General features: G+C 41.9%; 1 protein-coding gene and 1 long non-coding RNA gene across 2 annotated transcripts in view; one reads left to right on the top strand and one right to left on the bottom strand.

The window, feature by feature from the left end:
- Positions 1 to 583, top strand: part of ATG4C (autophagy related 4C cysteine peptidase) — a 131,642-nt gene extending 131,059 nt beyond the window's left edge. The window contains exon 13 of the transcript XR_002344396.1: positions 480 to 583. The gene's annotated coding sequence lies outside the window, so the exon portion shown is untranslated. The remainder of the gene's footprint in view (positions 1 to 479) is intronic.
- On the bottom strand, positions 4,478 to 7,101 carry LOC110261217. Its single transcript, XR_002345165.1, has 2 exons — positions 7,015 to 7,101; positions 4,478 to 4,584 (listed from the first exon to the last, which is right to left on the bottom strand). It is a non-coding gene; the product is annotated as an uncharacterized LOC110261217 (long non-coding RNA).

Below are 19,910 nucleotides of genomic sequence, written 5' to 3'. Positions count from 1 at the left end.
TTTCCAATATAGGAATTAGAGTTGAATTAGTGATTTTGGTTATTTAAGAGTGAACTTAATTTTTTTTCCTTTTGTCTTTTTAGGGATGCACCTGTGGCATATGGAAGTTCCCAGGCTAGGGGTCGAATCCGAGCTACAGCTGCTGGCCTCCGCCACAGCCACAGCAACGCAGGATCCGAGCCGCATCTGTGACCTACATCACAGCTCCCGGCAATGCCAGATCCTTAACCCACTGAGTGAGGCCAGGGATTGAACCTGCGTCTCATGGATCTTAGGTTCATTACCACTGAGCCACTAAGGAACTCCAAACTAATGATTTTAGAATTTAAAAAAAGTATTACTCCACGTCCAAATTCCAACTGTTCCTTCCTAACTTATCAAGAGTTGTGAGTTACAGCAATGAACAGCAGCCGTGTACACACATGTATGAGGCTCTGGGTTAATCGTTCATTCTGCATTTTGTCATTTCATCCTTACAGTCCTGGTGACAAAACTGAAGCTAGGAAGAGGTGAAGCCAACATCTGAATCCAAGACAATATGACTCTGAAACCTCAAATGAGCTACTCTACCAGGGACAAAGCAGTAAGTGTGAACTTATCAAAAGGAAGTAAATTTTTTTCCTTTTTGGCAAAATTATTTATCGAAGGATAAGAAAAGTGAAAAATTTAAACAATGAGATCATGTCCCTCTCGCTCGTATTTTTAAAAGTGGAATTTATTTTTTATAATGGTTTCAGATTTACTGAAAAATTAAGAAAACAGAGTGTTTCATTTTCTTTTCATGTTTTTATGTAACTTTTTTGCCCACAATGGTAAGGTGCTGAATTTATGGGCTCCCCCTGAAGAGGTTAAGTGACAGTTTTTAACATTTTATTGTTTTTATAATAGCTTCATATTCAAAGAGTGGCATTTTGTTGATAAGTGTGTCCCAATTGGGAGTGTGCGATTTTAAGCTTTTTGCCTGCTATTGGCTTTTCTTGTCAAGTTTTCATTTCTGCCCTCATTCTGAAATCTGGTAAAAAAAGAGCCAGGATGACCAAGAGTGAGAACAACTTGGGATCTGGAGTCGAAACCATGGGTTCGAGCCTTAGTTCTGGCACTTGTAATAGCTGAACAGATTACCTTCTTCCCGAGTCGCCGTCTCCCCACTCTGGGAAATGGAAATAGTGAGAACCAGTCAGATTAGGCAAGGATATCGTTGTAGGCTATCAAGGTTAACCAAATGTTAGTTCTTAGAGCAAGTGCTTCTTACTTGTGGGCTGTGACTCTGAAACTATGGTAAGTAATCATTTATTTTATAAATCACAGTTGATATATCCAAATATGTCATGTCTCTAGGGAATAAGCCAGTGAAACTTAGTGGGGTAACAGAAATATTGATTTCAGAATCAGGCAGACCTGAATTTGGTTCTTGGCTCTCCCCCTGAGCAACTACAGAACTTGGAACTTGACCTCATCTTTCTCTGCTTCTCAGATTCCTCCCATCTAACATGGGATAACATCATTTAAATTACAGCATTGTTTTGAGGATTAGATTTGAAGCATGTTGAGCATCTAATACAGTGCCATCCACAGAACAGGCCCCAGTATCCCTGCTGTCATTATTTGGGGTCCTCAGTGGTCTGAGATTGTCCGCTGGAGACTCCCAGGAAATGCCCCTCACCGTTTGAAGCTCTGCTTTTTAAATGTTCTTCTGAAGCTCTGGCTTTTAGGAATGGGAGTTAAGGATGAGAAACAAAATGAGTGCTTAAGCAACGTGGTTTTGGGTTACAAAGAAAGCGTGCCTGTGGCTTTGTGCAATGGTTACTTTCTGTGTGACTTGAAAACTACTAGAGAGGAGAGCAGACCTGATTTTGGTTGATGATCTTTTGATTTTTGAAGAATATACTTAAAAAGAAAATTCTGAAAAAGCCATCGTTGTTTTGGCAATTTATTTGCAGAGTGCTTTATAAGTCCCAGCTCAGGGAACTCTTCTCTTTGTCAGAACCGCCCCCTCCCCATCTTTCCCCCATGCTCTGCTGAGCTAATTCCAACCTGGCCTATAGGTCTTTGCTTGAGTCACTTCCTCAGGGAGGATGACTCTGAGCCCCCAGTCAGGTGAACTTCACTTTGTGAGGGGCTGTGCCAGGGGCATGCAGAACTTCCTGAGCCGAAACAGTGACAACACGGAGACCTTTACCAACGAATCCAGGGAACTCCAGAATCACTTCTTCTTTTTTTTTTTTCCCCACTGTACAGCAAGAGGATCAAGTTATCCTTACATGTATACATTTTTTTCCCCCACCCTTTGTTCTGTTGCAGTATGAGTATCTAGACATAGTTCTCAATGCTACTCAGCAGGATCTCCTTGTAAATCTATTCTAAGTTGTGTCTGGTAACCCCAAGCTCCCGATCCCTCCCACTTCCTCCCTCTCCCATCAGGCAGCAACAAGTCTGTTCTCCAAGTCCATGATTTTCTTTTCTGTGGAGATGTTCATTTGTGCGGGATATTAGATTCCAGTTATAAGTGATATCATATGGTATTTGTCTTTGTCTTTCTGGCTCATTTCACTCAGTATGAGATTCTCTAGTTCCATCCATGTTGCTGCAAATGGCATTATATCATCCTTTTTTATGGCTGAGTAGTATTCCATTGTGTGTCTATACCACATCTTCCTAATCCAATTATCTGTTGATGGACATTTGGGTTGTTTCCCTGTCCTGGCTATTGTGAATAGGGCTGCAATGAACATGTGGGTGCATGTGTCTCTTTTAAGTAGAGTTTTGTCCGGATATATGCCCAAGAGTGGGATTGTGGGGTCATATGGAAGTTCTATGTATAGATTTCTAAGGTATCTCCAAACTGTTCTCCATAGTGGCTGTACCAGTTAACATTCCCACCAACAGTGAGGAGGGTTCCCTTTTCCCCACACCCCCTCCAGCACTTGTTATTTGTGGAGTTATTAATGATGGCCATTCTGACTGGTGTGAGGTGGTATCTCATGGTAGTTTTGATTTGCATTTCTCTTATAATCAGCTGATGTTGAGCATTTTTTCATGTGTTTGCTGGCCATCTGCATATCTTCCTTGGAGAACAGTCTATTCAGGTCTTTTGCCCATTTTCCATTGGTTGATTGGCTTTTTTGCTGTTGAGTTGTATAACAGAATCACTTCTTAAATGTTGTTTCCACCACAAACTGTAAAGCTCCATGACATGAACAATTCTGTAACTTTGCATGTCAGTCACCTGCCTTTCCAACCCTAAGGTGAGATTCTTTTAGGACAAAAAGTGCAACAAAAGAATCTTGAATTATTTACGGTAATCACATTGTTGTCGGTACTGTCAGTATTATTAGCTATGAGATTGTTGTGTGTATTTGGGTGGAATAAAGCAAATTAGTAATAAAGGGCCACTGTCATTATGTCATTTCTGGCATTGCTGAACATTGAGACTATCCATATGGGGAAAGGAGGAAAAAAAATCATAATTAAAATTGGAATTATCAATGTTAAATCATAATTTTATTAAAAAATTTAAATTATAGTTGATTTACAATGTTCTGTCAATTCTGCTGTATAGCAAAGTGACCCAGTTATGCTTATACATATGTATATTATATATACATTCTTTTTCTCATGTTATCTTCTATCATGTTCCATCACAAGTGATCAGATATAGTTCCCTGTGCTAGACAGCAGGACCTCATTGCTTATCCACTCCAAATGCAGTGGTTTGCATCTGCTAATCCCAAACTCCCAGTCCATCCCACTCCCTCCCCTCAAACTCTGTTCACTGGAAGGGCTTAGAAACAATGACAAAAACTGAAACAGTGATCGCTCCTAGTGCCGATTGTGATGCTGAAATACCACATCCCACTAAAGGGACCAGGGCTCCATAGAGAAACAGCTGACTCCAAGTTGCGATACTGAGCCCGTATTACAGCTTGTATCAGGTATTGAGGAAGAGGTCAAAAACTGCCAGGGTTCCATCAAAGGGCTTAGGAGACAACTTGAAGAGGCTCCTAGGTAAAGATGAGACAATTAAGCATCCGCAGGGTAAAAACTGCAATTGATTAAAACTCATCAGATATATTTGAAAACTGTTACGTTCATGGTGATAATAAGACAAGAAGAAAGAACAAGTGAAATAGAAAAGAATGCCAGAAAGAGAAGGAGGAAGGGAGCGAGAAAATCCGAGAAAGAGAGAGAGGAGAGAGGAAGAAGTTAAGTAAGAGAGAGAAGGAGGTGGGGAGAAAAAGAAAAAGGGAGAAAGCAAGCAAGCACTTGGTCACCATGGAAAGATGCTAGTCAACCAACTCACTCTGAAAACTGAAAGTAAAGGGGAAAAATATCAAGCAATTATCTTACCTTTTCTATATGAATTATACCCCTGGGTAACCAAAGAGATGGTGAAGGAAACGTTCTTTTATAAATGAAATCCAGCTAAAAAAATTAAATGAAAAGATAGAATGAGAATATCACCATTTTGCCATGTTAATGAATGAATGGACTTGAGCATTTATTAAGCTGCTAATATCACCAAAGAGAGACGTTGATATGATGGGTCTCCTCATGGAATACCATTCCTTGCCAAAAAATTCCAACCTGAAAATAAAAAGCAGATCCCTGGTTAGGCCTCCCCTCCAATGAGGAGCCTTTCTTTGTCACTCACAGAGTGTAACTGAACACTACTCTTCTGTTCTCTCTTATATCTTAGCCATACACTCAGTTGTTCCACAGACATTTATTTACTTGATTGCTGCATGGTTTCCTTGTTTCTACTCTTGTCCTTCTATGATCTAATATCTACTCAGCAACTAAATGATATTTTAAAATGTAAACCAGAGCATGACCCTCTTCTATCCAAAATGTGCCAATGGTTTCCCATTAATCCTTGAATCAAATTGAAGGTCTTTATCCTTGCCAACTGGGTCCTACAGAATCTGGCCCAAATTCATCCCCTACTCCTCTCTCCCTAGTTCACTCTGCTCAGCTATCTGAACTTCTTGCTGTTCTGTCAACACATGGAGCACATTCCCATCTCAGAAGCTTTGCATAGAACCCTGTTTCTCCCAATATCTGTATGACTTGCTCCCTCAGCACCTCCTGGTATCTGCTCAAATATCCCCTGACCAGAAGAACTTTCATTGCCTGTTAGCCATCCTATGTCATTCCCTTTAACCCACCTTCTTATTTCTTTGTGCAATTATTATCATCCTATAATTTATATTCATTTGTTTATCTCTACGCCACTAGATTATAAGCTCTAGAAGGCAGAGGGTTTATCTATTTCAATCATTTCTATATCCCCAGTGCCTAGGACAGTGCTTGTTAGATAGGATGTGTTCAATAAAAACTTGAATCAATGAATGAGTAAAAGCACAGGTGACTTGGCTCTGTTGCAGTGTGTTGCATTAAACTGCAATCTCCCGTAGCAACTCTTTGAGGACAAGAAGGAGGTTTTATTCAGCTTTTCACTGCAGCATCTTACATGATGCCTGGTACTTAATAGGTCCTCAGTAAATGCTTTTTGTATTATTAAATGTATCTTTGCCTAGTAATTTTTATATCTATAGCTATAAGGACATTTCTAAAATAGATTTACATTTGTGTGTGTGTGTGTGTGTGTGTGTGTGTGTGTGTGTGTGTGTGTAATAGAGGACTCACAGGATTCCTAAGTTGTATTTTGGGGAGAAAAAGCATCCAAATCAAAGCCCCAGAAGAAATAAATCATCCATCATGAAATAATAGAGTGAATTCTAAAGACTGACAAGGGCACAGAAAAGGAGCCTGCCAGTCATTGGTCAAACATTATGCAGGACACTGTGTGAAAGTTGGAACGTATCACAACCACTCCTTTTGTAGCCGCTGATCCAAAGTAGCATCTCAGAGAAGGTGTCCCGAAGAAGTGAGTGGGGAAAAAAAAGATCTTCCCTCACACGTTGTCAGAGCCACTAGATGGTGCTGTCAAAGACAGTGTGGCTTTCATTTGTGGATTCAAAAAGGAACTATCTTTCTAAGCTTAAAGTAAATAACGTTTATTTTTGATTACAATAGTATTGCATACTGAGTGTAGAACTTTTAGTAAATGCGAATTAGCAAAAGGAAGAAGCATTCACCCAGAACACTTCCAGAAAGAAGCCATCCAGGAAGAACCACTTTAGCAACAGTTTGTATCCTCTGTAATAATGAACAAAAACAATAATAGTGGCTACGTTAATAAGTGCTTGCTCTGTGTCAGATACCGTACCAATGCTTTATACTTATCAGCCTCCCAGTCTCTAGGAAATTTCTCTCTATAGTCATGCATGGGATAGATACAATTTTATATATATTGATAAATATATCATATTTGCTTTTGTTTGATAACTTGACACACAGTAGATGCTCAACAAATATTAGTTGAATGAATTCTTGAGGATTAAAGATGTAATTCATAAAAATCACCTGGCCCATACAGTGATTCAATAAATACATAATGCTGTCTGTATTAACATTAATTAACAAAACAGCCTGTAAATGTTTTTGTTGAAGCCCCTAAGAGATTTAAGCTTAGTTGGTTGAGTAAAACAACAATGACAATAAGTGCAAATTCAGCTTCTAGTATTTGGCATGTTTGCCCTTTGTCCTCCTGTCCATGGTCTAAAGGTTACTTTGGGGCTCAGAGGGCTGTGTCCCAGGCTGATGGAAATCTGAAAAATGAAGCCAGGCTAGAAACCCAGAGCTTCCTAGTGACTGCTCTCCAGGATCATACTGTTTGTGGGGATCGTAGAAGCAAAGACTGATTCTGGGGCTGGCTCAGGACAGCTGTCCCAATGGAATCTCTTGGAATCACTTAGTTGCTTCTGCCTGGATCTCCATCCTCTTATCTCTTCCCACCACTTCTGTTTCTGTACCATCTGAAGTTACTTTGAGTTGATTTAGTAAACACTTGTGAGTCCTGTGCTTGGCATGTGGTGGGGGGGAGGGTCAGAGAAATAATGATGCCTCTGCTTCCCAGAAACTTTCAGACTAGTAGGAGGGTAAGAGAAGTACCTGTCTCCACGATGAGTAGCTCCTTCTAAGCCTCCTCACTTCCAGCCAGAAAAAGTAGATAGTCTCTCAATTTGTGATGAGGCGCCGTCTGCAGCAGTTTCACCTGGAGTGCTTGTTAAATGTACATCTCAGAACTACTGGATCTGAATCTCTGGGTTGGGGAGGGACAGTGCTTGAAGTCTATTTATAACCAGCATCACAGGTGTTTCTTACACCAACACTGACATTTGAAAACCACTGGTGAAGCAGACCACAATGCTTGCAGACAGTAATGGGATTGAAAGGAGAAAGAGTGTATGTTTAACTTGCCTACCATATGTCAGACCTTGGCTAATCACCTTGTGCCCTTTAACCTTATTCCTCTTAAGAATACTGTGAGATTGACAAGGAGATCCTGCTGAGTAGCATTGAGAACTATGTCTAGATGCTCATATTGCAACAGAACAAAGGGTGGGAAAAGAAATGTATACATGTAAGAGTAACTTGATTCCCATGCTGTACAGTGGGGGGAAAAAAAAAAAGAATACTGTGAGAAATTATCATCATCGTCATTCCCCTTTTGTAGAGATGAAGGAATCAAGTACCCAGAGGTTAAATCATTTGCCCAAGGTCACATGTAGAAAGTGGCAGAACTAAGATTTGAATCCATGTTATCTGACTTAGGAGCCCATGCTTTTAATCTTTAAGTCATGCCTTTTAGAGATGGTGGCTGTCACAAAGGCCTTGAGGAGGCTAGACAGGTGCAAAATGCCTAAGTGAATAATACGGGCAAAATGATTTATTATGAAATCCAACAACCGTCAATAGACATTTCTCCAAAGAAGACAGATAGATGGCCCAAAAGTACATGAAAATATGCTCGACATCACTAATTATCAGAGAAATGCAAATCAAAGCTGCAGTGAGGTATCATCTCACACCAGTCAGAATGGCCGTCATCAAAAGTCTACAAACAATAAATGCTGGAGTGGGTGTGGAGGAAAAGGAACCTCCTACACTGTTGCTGGGAATGTAAATTGGTAAAACTACTATGGAGGACTATGGAGTTTCCTTAAAAAACTAAACATAGGAGTTTCTGCTGTGGGGGTCAGTGGCATCTTGGAAACACTGGGACACAGGTTCGATCCCTGGCCTGGCACAGTGGCTTAAGGATCCTGCAGCTTTGGCTGAGGTCACAACTGAGGCTTGAATCTGATCATTGGCCCTGGCCTGCGAACTCCATATGTCACGGGGCAGCCAAAAATGGAAAAAAAAAAAAAAAAAAAAAGCTAAATATAGAGCTTCCATACAATCCAGCAATCCCACTCCTGGGCATCTATCTGGAGAAAACCATACTTTGAAAAGGTACATGCACCCCACTATTCATGGTAGCACTATTTACAATGGCTATTACAAGTCAGAGAAGCAACCTAAATGTCCATCAACAGAGGAATGAATGGATAAAGAAGATATGGTACATCTATACAGTGGAATATTAGCCATAATAATGAACAAAATAATACCATGTGCAGCAACATGGTTGGACCTAGAGATTTTCATACTAAATGAGGTCAGTCAGACAGAGAGAGATGAATATGGTATGATGTCCCTTACATGTGGAATCTAAATGTTATAAATTTATAAGTAAATTTATAAATCAGAAACAAACTCACAGATTCCAAAATCAAACTTACGGTCACCAAAGGGGACATCATGGTGGGGAGGGATAAATTAGGAGAAGGGGATTAACATATGCACACTACTGTGTTTAAAACAACTAACAAAGACCTGCAAATCAAAGCTACAATGAGGTATCACCTCGCACCAGTCAGAAAGGCCATCACCAACAGTCTCCAAACAATAAATGCTGAGAAGGTGTGGAGAAAAAGGAGCCCTCCTACACTGTTGGTGGAATGTAAATTGGTGAAACCTCTGTGGAGGACAGAATGGAGGTTCTCTGTATAGCACGTAGAAATCTACTCAATATTCTCTAATAAGCTATATGGGAAAAGAACCTGGAAAGAATGGATATATCTATAGGTATAACTGGTTCATTTTACTGTATACCTGAAAATAACACAACATTGTAAGTCAACTATATTCCAATAAAATTTTAAAAAGAACTATTGGTTCTCATTAGTCCTTTAAAAACTAGATTATATGGTCTTGTTTTATTATTTCAGAGTCACATGGATGGCTTGTAAAAAAAAAAAAGCATATGAGCAATCTACTGAGTGCCTTTTCAGGATAGATTTACATCAATCTCATCCATCTATGTGGCAACTCTGGGGTACTATCTGACTCAATTTAGAGATACAGAAAATATTCTCAGAGTGTGAGTGATTTTTCCCAAGGATGCATCGCTACTAATTGGGGGAATCATGTCTGTTTTTATCTATATCTGTTGCAGCAGTGAAGGTGGGTTCAGCTACCTGAGGCTTCCTTCGGTGCAGGAAGGAGTCACATGTGTACCTCACATATTGGCAAGTCCCGAGGCAGGGCAGGTTCCAGGGTGGGTTGATTCAGAGGTTCAATGCTGTCATCAAGATCTATTGCACCTTAGTATTTGCCCACATGTAGGCAATGCATGTGTTGAATCATGTTCCTCCCCAAAAGTTGAAGTCTTAACCCCAGTACCTCAGAATGTGACCTTATTTGTAAATAGGGTAATTGCAGACGTGATCAAGTTAAAATGAGGTCATTAGAAGGACTGTAATTCAATATGACTGTTTTTATAAAAAGAGGATATTTGGGCGCAGAGACAGATGGGCACAGAGAGGGAGGGCACTTTGAAGAAACATAGGGAGGAGGTTCCCATTGTGGCTTAGCCTGTTAAGGACCCAGTGTTGTCTCCATGAGGATGCAGGTTTGCTCTCTGGCCTTGCTCAGTGGATTAAGGATCTGGCATGGCTGCGGCATAGGCCTGCAGCTGCAACTCCAATTTGACCCCTAGCCAGGGAACTTCCATATGTCATGGGTGTAGCTGTCAAAACAAAACAAAACAAAACCCATAGGGAGAAGCCCGCCATGTGACTGGAGTGATGCATCTACAAATCAAGGAATTTTAAGGATTGTTGGCTGACACCAGATGAGGCAAGGAGGTATTCTCCTCTGGAGCCATCAGAGAGAACCTGGCCCTGCTGACACCTTGATTTTGGACTTCTATCCTCCAGAACTGTGAATACATTTTCTTGTTTTAAGACATGCAGTTTGTGGTACTTTGTTCCAGCAGCCCTATGACATGAATACAGCCTTGTTTCTGTCATCACTGGTATTAGTTCATCTTAGGTAGGGTGGCAGGGTATCCTCACAGGTGGCTACTACCTTTTCAGAAGACAACAAAATCCTCCAGAGGGAAAAACAGATTCCAATTCTTTGGTTGGCAACACAACTCTCCTCTAAAGGAGCCTCTGCTGACTTCCTCTCCCACTCACTGGTCAGAGTCCTGTGCCCCTTTTCAGACTCCATGATGGAACATGGTGGCCCATGACCAGTCAACTTGCATCTGAGAAGCAGACGGGTCAGATTCTCCTTAGGGTCCTGGCTGTGTGTAGAGAGATGGATCCCCGAACAAAATCAGGTTCTGTTAGGAAGGACAGTGAGGAGGAGAAGGAATGCTGGGTCATTTACCACCAGTGTCCATGATATTCTGCATTTTGTTCATCATTTTGTCAATCACGCCACCTTGTCTGTCCCAGTTTCTCTTGCTAGGGTGGGAATGGTTGCTTTTGTTTTACTTGGAGGTGAGAGAAGTGAACTTGGATTTACAAGCTAATTTGATTTACATAAATATTGTTCTTCATAGAACCCGAAGCCCAGTGTTTGACTCAATGCCCAGAACACAGTAGACCTCAAATGGTGGGTATCATGGTGCCACAGGGGAAATTTATCATCCATTGCTCTTTTAGTGTCTTGTTTTTGTGGGACCATCCTGTGGGGTGGAAGGGCTGGGGAAGGGGCTCATGATTGTTTTGGACCTAGGATTTCAGGAGTAATTAAGAGGATACTGTCACCTCCATCGCTCATGAGCGGCTTCCTTCTGGTTCACTAGAAAAAAGTCAGATATACAATTGCCTGTGCCTCCCACTCAGGCCATCCTACAGTTTCCTTGAGATCCCGATGGCTGGACATCTCCGTCTTAAAGCAGATCCATTCTTTAGTGCAGACATAAGGGATACAAAATCCATTAACGGGTCCTGAATATGTTGGGGGAAAAATATGACAGGATAAGTATGATGTAATTTAAGTATTTTGGCACAGCAAATGGAAAGAAATTACATTTCCTATTATCTTCCAACAGTTATTGAAAATGAAATGAAATATATTCTATACTCCCCCCCCAAAAGTCAAGGTTTTTTTTTTTCCTAAATGCAATTTTTCCCGCAGTTTGTTCATTTGGTATGCATTCCCCTCCTCTCACGACATGGAGACATTCTGTTATGAAACATTCAATGAAAAAAAATGGACAAAAAAGTATACTACTTCTTTAAAATATATTGCAAGAATACTCATTTTCAGCTTTTTATTGCAGCACTAGCTGGTATTCTTGCATGCAGTTTTGTAATTTATTCTGAACATTCTACTTAAACCTTTTTTCAATAGCATGATTTTATTAGAGTCAGCTCACTGGACTTTCCCAAAAAGGTATTTAAGATCAAATAAAACCAGTGCTTGGAAAAATATCATTACAATATGAAAGCAGTTACAAAAACATTAGTACTGCAAAGTTTTATTTCAAATGGCTGAGCTTGCTGTACCCCGGGTTATGGTACTTCTACTTCTGCAGACACACTTACTGGGGAAATGGAAAAAACTGTCGTCTTAGCAGTTTTTGCACATGGTGGGGGGAAGCGGGGGGAGAAGGAAAGGGTATAAAAATTTAAAGTAAGGCTGCAAAATTTTTAGGTGCTAGCACTAACGGCAAAAGTAGATTGTCCCCCCAAAAGCCACCTTCCCACCTCACACTTCCCAACCACCCTCACTTCTCAATGGCCCTTGAGGACGTGGTGGAAACTTCTAACGTAGCCTCTTACCCAGAGACCAAGTCCTGATGGACCTCTCTTTAAACTATGGAAGGTACTTTTTGGAAATATGGGTGGACTGATTATTGAATTATATGTGTCAGAGTATGATATTCTTTTGGGGGCTTCGTTCTATATCTCATAAACTCTTGTCAACAAGGTGCCTTATTGGTCAAGTGATATCTTTTAGCACCTCCATCTGTCTGGGCACGAAGTCCAAATCTGGAGGCTTTGCCTTGAAGCATCTTCACAGGGGAGCTTGACAAGCAATCAGGGGGAGTCCCCAGGTTCCAGGGTGAGCACCTTGCATGTCCTGTCCCTCAAGTGCAGCTCCCATGGCCATTCCCACACTCACCTTGAACCAGGCCAAGGGGTGACCCAGCACCTGTTCTCATTTGACTTCATTTCGGTGCACTGATGACACATATTTTTCTTGTTAAGTTCTGAATCTGTTCCCCCTCTTCCTTGGTGATTGATAGCTGGTGTGGCTGGAACCCAGCCTGCAGTGGGGTTGGGGGTGGGGGAGTCAGCCATGTCCGCGGCTGTTTTTCCTCAAGAAGATTGTGTTCAATTAAAATCTGATGTTTATCAGAAAAAAATATCATTTGTTATTATAGTATTATCCAAATCGCTGTTGGATCAGGTGTTTATATTTTAGAGAAGGTAATCACCAATAGACTGTGCAGCATGAAAGGTATAGTTAGTAAAGATGAGATAAATCAGCCTTTTTAGATGTGGGTATTTTCATGTCGGCAATGATTAATCCGCATGCAAGTCTCTTACACAATATTTCCCTCATCCCTTTTGCCTCCAAGCATCAAATCTATGGCAAAGCATCTCCATCCCTTAAGTTTGCAGATTAGGTGGTTTCTATGTGGACTTTCCAATGCGATTTTTAAATTGCGAGTTACTCTTCGTATTACTTTTCTAAGGAGAAATATGCTTAAAAAGTAAAGTCTTTATTGCTTCTTAAAAGGCCTAGCACTCTGTGATAAATTCTCATATTTTGACTGTTAATATGTTTGAATGAAAATTATTTATACATTTGGGTGAGGTTGAGTGGTTTTCATTTGATTGCTGCCTCTGGAAATGAAAGCAGAGTAGCAGGAAATTTACATGTCATGCTGTGATGTATATCCAGATTATGAGATGATTGTGCGGCAGACGAACCCCAAGTAAAATCATTCCCATCAAACTGTGACAACTGCAATTCCTGACAAGGCCTCTTAGTTTTGGGGGCTATTATCATTGTACGAGAATATAATCTATTGACAGCAGGGCTGTTTCATACATTTAAAGGCAGACAGTGGAAGAAATCTTAACTGTTTTCATTCGCCACTGCACAAGGGTGCAGATCAAACGTGAATTATATTTAAAAATATGCATGTATGATGATAAGATGCATGACATTCATCAACCTGTTTAGTCATGGTTAGGCTGAGGTGGGGAAGAGCCAATATTACTGCCATATGTGGTCTGAAATAGAGACGTGAGACTGGAAATTAGATCATTGCCCAGTCAGAGTGAGCCTACGGGGGAGATCTTCTTGTTTAATCCCTGCTCTCTGCCTAAGCATCAAGCACCGTCCATGTTTGTAGCAGTGACTTTGGCTCAAAAGGTATATGAAGGGCCTCTGTATCTTTGCAGCTGTTTGTAAGTGTGCTTGTGTACATTCCATATGGGCGTTGTGCTGGGTTCTCTGATAGAAGCTCATAGTCAGAGAGACATTGTCATGGGTGCTTATATAAAAAGACTGAAAACTAGGGCCTCGGGAATGGGAACTATCCCAATGGACTGAGCAGGCCGTTGTTCAGCCTCAAGGTTCCAAATGGCACGACTGGGGCGTTGGTGGAGAGGGGCTGCTTAACATCCTATCCTGCAGGTGTACAAGCGAGGAGAGGGTCGCTTCAGGTTTCGGGGTGCAGAAGCTCACCCAGTGGTGCAGTGGATGTTAACATCCGATATCAGGAGTTCCCATTGTGGCTCAGTGGAAACGAATCTGACTGATAACCATGAGGACGTGCGTTCGATCCCTGGCCTCGATCAGTGGGTTGAGGATCTGGTGTTGCCGTGAGCTATGGTGTACGTCACAGATGCGGCTCAGATCCTGTGTTGCTGTGGCTGGGGTGTAAGCCAGCAGCTATAGCTCCAATTTGACCCCTAGCCTGGGAACTTCCATATGCCGCAGGTGGGGCACTAAGAAGACAAACAGCAAAAAAACAAAACAAAACAATCCAATGTCAATAACACTTAGCTTTGTCCCTTTTCATGAGAAATCTCTGGCATGACTCTGAGCCGCAGCATGGTTTTCTATGTGATGAGGCTGAAAATAAACCATGGGAAGGATTTTACCTTTCCAAGTTCATTAAGACTCTGCAAACCACAGCATAGAACTTGGTCATTTGTTAAAACAAAAGATGTTCGAGGGCAGTTTTTAAAAAATGGAATGAAGAAGCCTGATGAATTAATGGCATTTTCTCTGGGGGAATTAATTCATCAGCTAATACTCATTTCATAAGATTAAAATGACTTTGAATGCAGTAGAAGGAAGAGCAAAAGATGTGGAAAAGGGTTAACACGTCCAAATCTCGGCTCCATGGGCAGAAACTCCTGGGTCTCCAGCCCCTCTCCACTGCTTTGGAAAAACAAATGCTTAAAAAAGCATCTGTCTTTCCTCTTAAAACCTGCACTATTAAAGTGAATGCAAAATTATTTTTAGCCCCCATTCCAAAGGTTAATCATGACAAGAGGCTCTTGTCCTTTGCAAGGTTTTATAAGAGTGCCCTGAGAGAAGCAAGGATAGGTCCCCTAAAGGGCATAAAACACTGGTGATGTCTGGGTCCCATTCAGAGCTTCCAGACCAGGACTAAAGGATTATTGGAATGGAAATCCTTCAGTGGCTGGTGCAGGCCCCCTTGATGATCTCCTACTGAGCGGTGGCAGCCCGGGGAGGGGCTTTCTCACTAAGAAGAGGCGAGTGAGCAAACTGGAACCATCCATGTCCAAGGCCAGCGCTCCTGTGGACCCACACTGGGACAAGGCAAGGTGGCATCTCTGAGTGTTAAAGCGGGGCCTCTTCTGTGGATGATAAATCTTAGTTCACATCAGCAAAAATTTATTGGCTGCCTACTGTGTGTCATGACCACCCTGCATCTTGACGTCTCCTCATCTCTCGAAGGGCTTGCGGTTATGTATCATGGTAGGTAGATAAGGGGACAGGATAATTTGAAAAGAACTTTCTGTTTTAGTCTTTGCAGTGTCTAAAGCATCTACCACGGTGATTGGCACAGAGTAAGCATGCAATTCTGTGTTTTCATAAATTTTTTATTTTAGAAGAGTTTACAGAAAACCTGCCAAGATAGCACAGCGTTCCCACGTACTCAATTCCCTCTCTTATTAACATCTTCCGTCGTTATGTACATTTGTTACAATTAATGAACCAATATAGATACATTATTATGAACTCAAATTCATACTTTATGTGGATTTCCATACTTTTTCTGTCCCAGGATCCCACATTACCTATCATGGTCATCTTTCCTCACTTTTTTCTTGACTGTGACAGTTTCTCAGGTTTTCCTGATTTTGATGAACTCCACAGTTTTTGAGGAGTACTGGTTAGATAATTGAGATTTGTCTGATGTTTTTCTCAGGCATAGGCTGAGCTCATTATGGGTTTTGGAGAGGAAGACCACAGAAGTAAAGTGCCATTTTCATCGCATCACATCAAGGATATGTGCCATCAACAGGGCTTATCTCTCTTGTTGTTGACCTGGGTGGAGGTAGCACTTGTCAGATTTCTTTACCCCCCCCCCCATACTCTTCTCTTTGGAAGGAGTCACTACATAGAGCCCACACTTGAGATGCACTTAACCCAAGCGGGGCTGTTTGGATTCCCTCTTCCCAGCATTTGGAATTGGGATTTAGAGGTGCTAGTCAGTGTCCAGGTGCTAGTTGCTTGAACTGGAGGTAACGAAAGGGTCGGTGTCCATCTCCTGCCTTGTTCCTGGGGAAGAAAAGCATGGTCTGGGGAGGGAGAGCAACGAGTGGAACAGTGAGAATGAGACAACGGAGCAAAGCCTGAGAGACAGAGGAGGGGAAGGTTCTGCCTGGTTTGTGGAGCTCCCACTATGCAGTTCCATCCCTTGGGAGGCCCAGATGCACGTCCTGCTTTGGGGTTGCGTCAGATATCCCCGTCTGCCTACAGTCACCTCCACCTCCTATTTTTCGAAAATATAATTGGCATGGTTTCTGGTAACTCGTAATGACTGTCACCTATGATGTGTTCAGATAATTTTTAAACCACTATTGCATAGAAAGACCAACGTGCCTTTCCTTCGCCTGTGAGATGAGCGTGCAGTGGGCCCAGCCTCCTGATGGAGGGGATGGGCTTGGGAATCCAGGCTCCTCCCTTACCAGCTTTGGGACCTTATGGGAGTCACTTAGACCTTGACCTTGTTACCTTATAAAATCAGTATACTAGTACCTACTTCACAGGGCTATTGTGACAACTCAATGAAAGAATGTGTATTAGGTCCTGGGGGGAGTGATTGGTGTGTGAGTTTCATCAGCATTTGTGATGCTCCCCTTCTTTCTCTCATCCGACTGCTGCTCACTGGACAAAATATCGGATGCTTAAAAACCTTGCATACGTCTGCATTGGACAGTATGGATCTCACTATGTCATTATTATTATTATTATTAATTTATCTCTCAAACTAGAATACGATTTCATTTTTTATGGCCATAGTATTTGGCACAGGGCTTAGTATACATAGAAGGTGCTCACTGCGTGTTTGATGAATAAATAAAGACAGATATGTATTATTCAATTTAAATATTTAGTAGGCACGTCCCATCATGTTTGGAGGATGGGACTCCAATTATAGGTGAAAAAGTAAATAATAGTGACTAGCACCTGACAGCAGCATGTTTCCAATACTCAAGTGGATTGCTTGCAGCAAATTTGAGTGAGGTAGAAAGGCAGGGCTTTTATCTCCATATCTGGCAAATGTAGAAGCTGAGTATCAGAGATTAAATGACCTGCTCGCAGTCACCAGTCCATGAAGAAGCAGAGAGGGGGCAAATACGGAGGCGCCTGGAGTCCAGGCTTAGTGCTCTTCATACCTCGGAGGCCTCGGTGTGAAGGACTGTGGTCTGCATAGGATTCCTTTAGGTTAGGATGTGCAAGTGGCAAATGGGAGTTGCTACTAGGAAGAAGGAGGAGGAGGGGAGGGATGCTTTCTTGCTGTGAGGGGCCCATCAAAATTATGGCTCGAAGCTTATTTTTACAGTGCAGTAGCGTGCCTCGTCTCAGCTGAGCAGAATCCTGTGAAACACAAGTTTAGCTCAGCAGAATTCATCACCAGCTGAGACTTAAAAATGTGTCTGAGCTCGGTACTTATTGAACACACAAAGAGTATGAATATCAAGTTATTCGGCTGTGAAATAATATCAACAAAGTTAGTTATGTTTAATTTAACTGTTGAATGGAGGTTTAGCAATTTGGGACCGAAGCCTCGATGAGGAATGGAGAATGGGCAAATCAAACACTAAATTCCCTTCCCTTAATAGCCCAGGCTCTGCCGAGAGGAAAAAGCTGATCTGTGCTTTCCCACCTCTGCCTATCATCATTAAACACCGAGCAGTACCTGTCTTGGGCCTTTCTATTTCCTCTAACCTCCTCCAGGGAAGAGCAGATTGCAAACAATATCAGGTCCCAAAGCTCCAGGAGGAGCCCTTTGAAAGCCAGAAAGAGTCAAGATCTCCTCTCATTCTTTTTCTTAAATACTTCTCTAGGAGGGCAGTTGAAATAATCTTATCTGCATATACTGACATGATACAAATTGTGGCTTAGGAAGAAGAAAGTAGTATGTGCCCATGGCGTTGCACCCCATCATTGAGAGGTACTATTTGTGTCCTGTCCTTTGTAGTGTTTAATGACACAATGGTCCTTTTTGTCCCTCCCTCCTCCATTTTCTTCCTCCCTCCTTTCTTCCCTCTTTCCCTCCCTCCCTTCCTTCCTTCTCTCCCTCCTTCACTGTTTCTGAAGAATTAATTTCCATAACTGCCCTGAAAGGGGGTCGATAAGCACACCATTGGCATTTGGGCAGGTCTTCATTGAGCAGCGTTCCTGCGCATCGGAGGATGCTCATCGGCCTTGGCTTCTGCCCACAAAAGGCAATAGCACCATGGTAAACATGGTGAGAATTGAAAATATCTCTGTGAGCTTTCTGATTGGAACTACTGCTTGTTTATCTGGTTGATCTCCATAAGCCAGGAAGCAAAAGGAGGAAAGTGTCCTTATGAAAGTTCCTTGATATTTATTTAAAGAGCTGAGAATCAAATGGAATGCAATTAACCTGGTAAGATGTGGGAAAGGTGCCCAATTCTCTTGCCTGCCTCAACCCTACTGGCTGGAAAAACTAAATCTTCACTTTTCCAGATGTTTTTGGACCTAGTATTGGTCATAGACAGAGTCTGGCCAAGGACTCATTTGTGGAAGTGTGCTGAGTATCCTGGGAAGGCTTAGGCTTTTGCCGGTACAAGGGAAGGATGGAAGGGACACATCCTTTCCCTTGTCTTCCTACCTTGCACATAAATGTGATGGTAGGAGCTACAGCAATGATAATGCAACCATGAGGAAAAGCTATTTGAAGCAATATCAGTTACTGCTTACCTTTAGACTTGTTATGTGAGAAAAATAACCTATTCTTTTGTCTCAATAGCAGCAGAAAGTATTTCTAACTCATACAGCACCCATTTAAAATGATATTTATCAAGGTTATATTGTAATATAGAATTCTTTTAACAATTTAATATTGGTAATAAAGCAGGATATGTGTGTGTGTGTGGTTAGAATGCCACTACATAATCCTTCCTCAAACTACAAAAATGTATTCACAGAAAAAAAAAGGAATTGTTACAAATTGTTGTTTTACTTTGCCAGTTGTGACTAAGAATTTTCTTTACACCTTTATATTCTGTATTTTCCAAATTTTCTTTGGTGAATCTGAAATTATTTTTATTTATTTTTTTAATTTTTGTCTTTTTGCCATTTCTTGGGCCACTCCCACGGCATATGGAGGTTCCCAGGCTAGGGGTCGAATCGGATCTGAAGCTGCCAGCCTATGCCAGAACCATAGCAACATGGGATCCGAGCTGCGTCTGCGACCTACACCACAGCTCACGAAAACGCTATATCCTTAACCCACTGAGCAGGGGCAGGGACCGAACCCGCAACCTCATGGTTCCTAGTCGGATTCGTTAACCACTGCGCCACGATGGGAACTCATGAAATTATTTTTAAACAAAATAGCAGTGTCTGTGTGTGGTGTGTGTGTGGTGTGTGTGTATGTGACACACATATTTAAGGCTAACACGGCCTCTGGGTGCACTAGGAGAAGGATGGTGTCTTTGATCACAGGAAGCAATCCCTTCACTATCCTCGGCTCCCTCACATGTGAGCACAGGGCTGCGGAGGGTCTAAAGCTCAACGTGATGAAGACCAGGTGAGGGGCCAAGATCCCTGATCTTGTGGCAATTAAATCAACGAAGGAGAGAGGCCTAAATATTTATCATCAAATATGTGAATCACTCTCCCGTAGAAATGGGTATTTGTTCATCCTGCCCTTCCTTCCTTCACTCCAAATATTTGCTGAGGGCCATCTGCCAGGTGCCCTGCAAAGTCCATTAGGAGCCTCAAGCAGCCATGGTCCCTGCCTTCATAGAATGTGTAGTTTACTAATGGCAATAGTCATTTGTTAGGTAATTCTACATATATACTACCCCCGCTGATGACAAAACCTGTGAAAGGACTGTGGCGGGAGCTGGAAGAGGTGGATATCTGAACTAGTTTGGGGAGTTAACTAAGATTTACCTGAGGAAGCCCTGTAT

The sequence above is a fragment of the Sus scrofa genome, chromosome 6 (genome assembly GCF_000003025.6).
Source record: "Sus scrofa isolate TJ Tabasco breed Duroc chromosome 6, Sscrofa11.1, whole genome shotgun sequence".
NCBI classification, from domain to species: domain Eukaryota; kingdom Metazoa; phylum Chordata; class Mammalia; order Artiodactyla; family Suidae; genus Sus; species Sus scrofa.
Note: the sequence above shows the minus strand (reverse complement) of the source record. Positions and strands in the feature narration are given on the sequence as shown.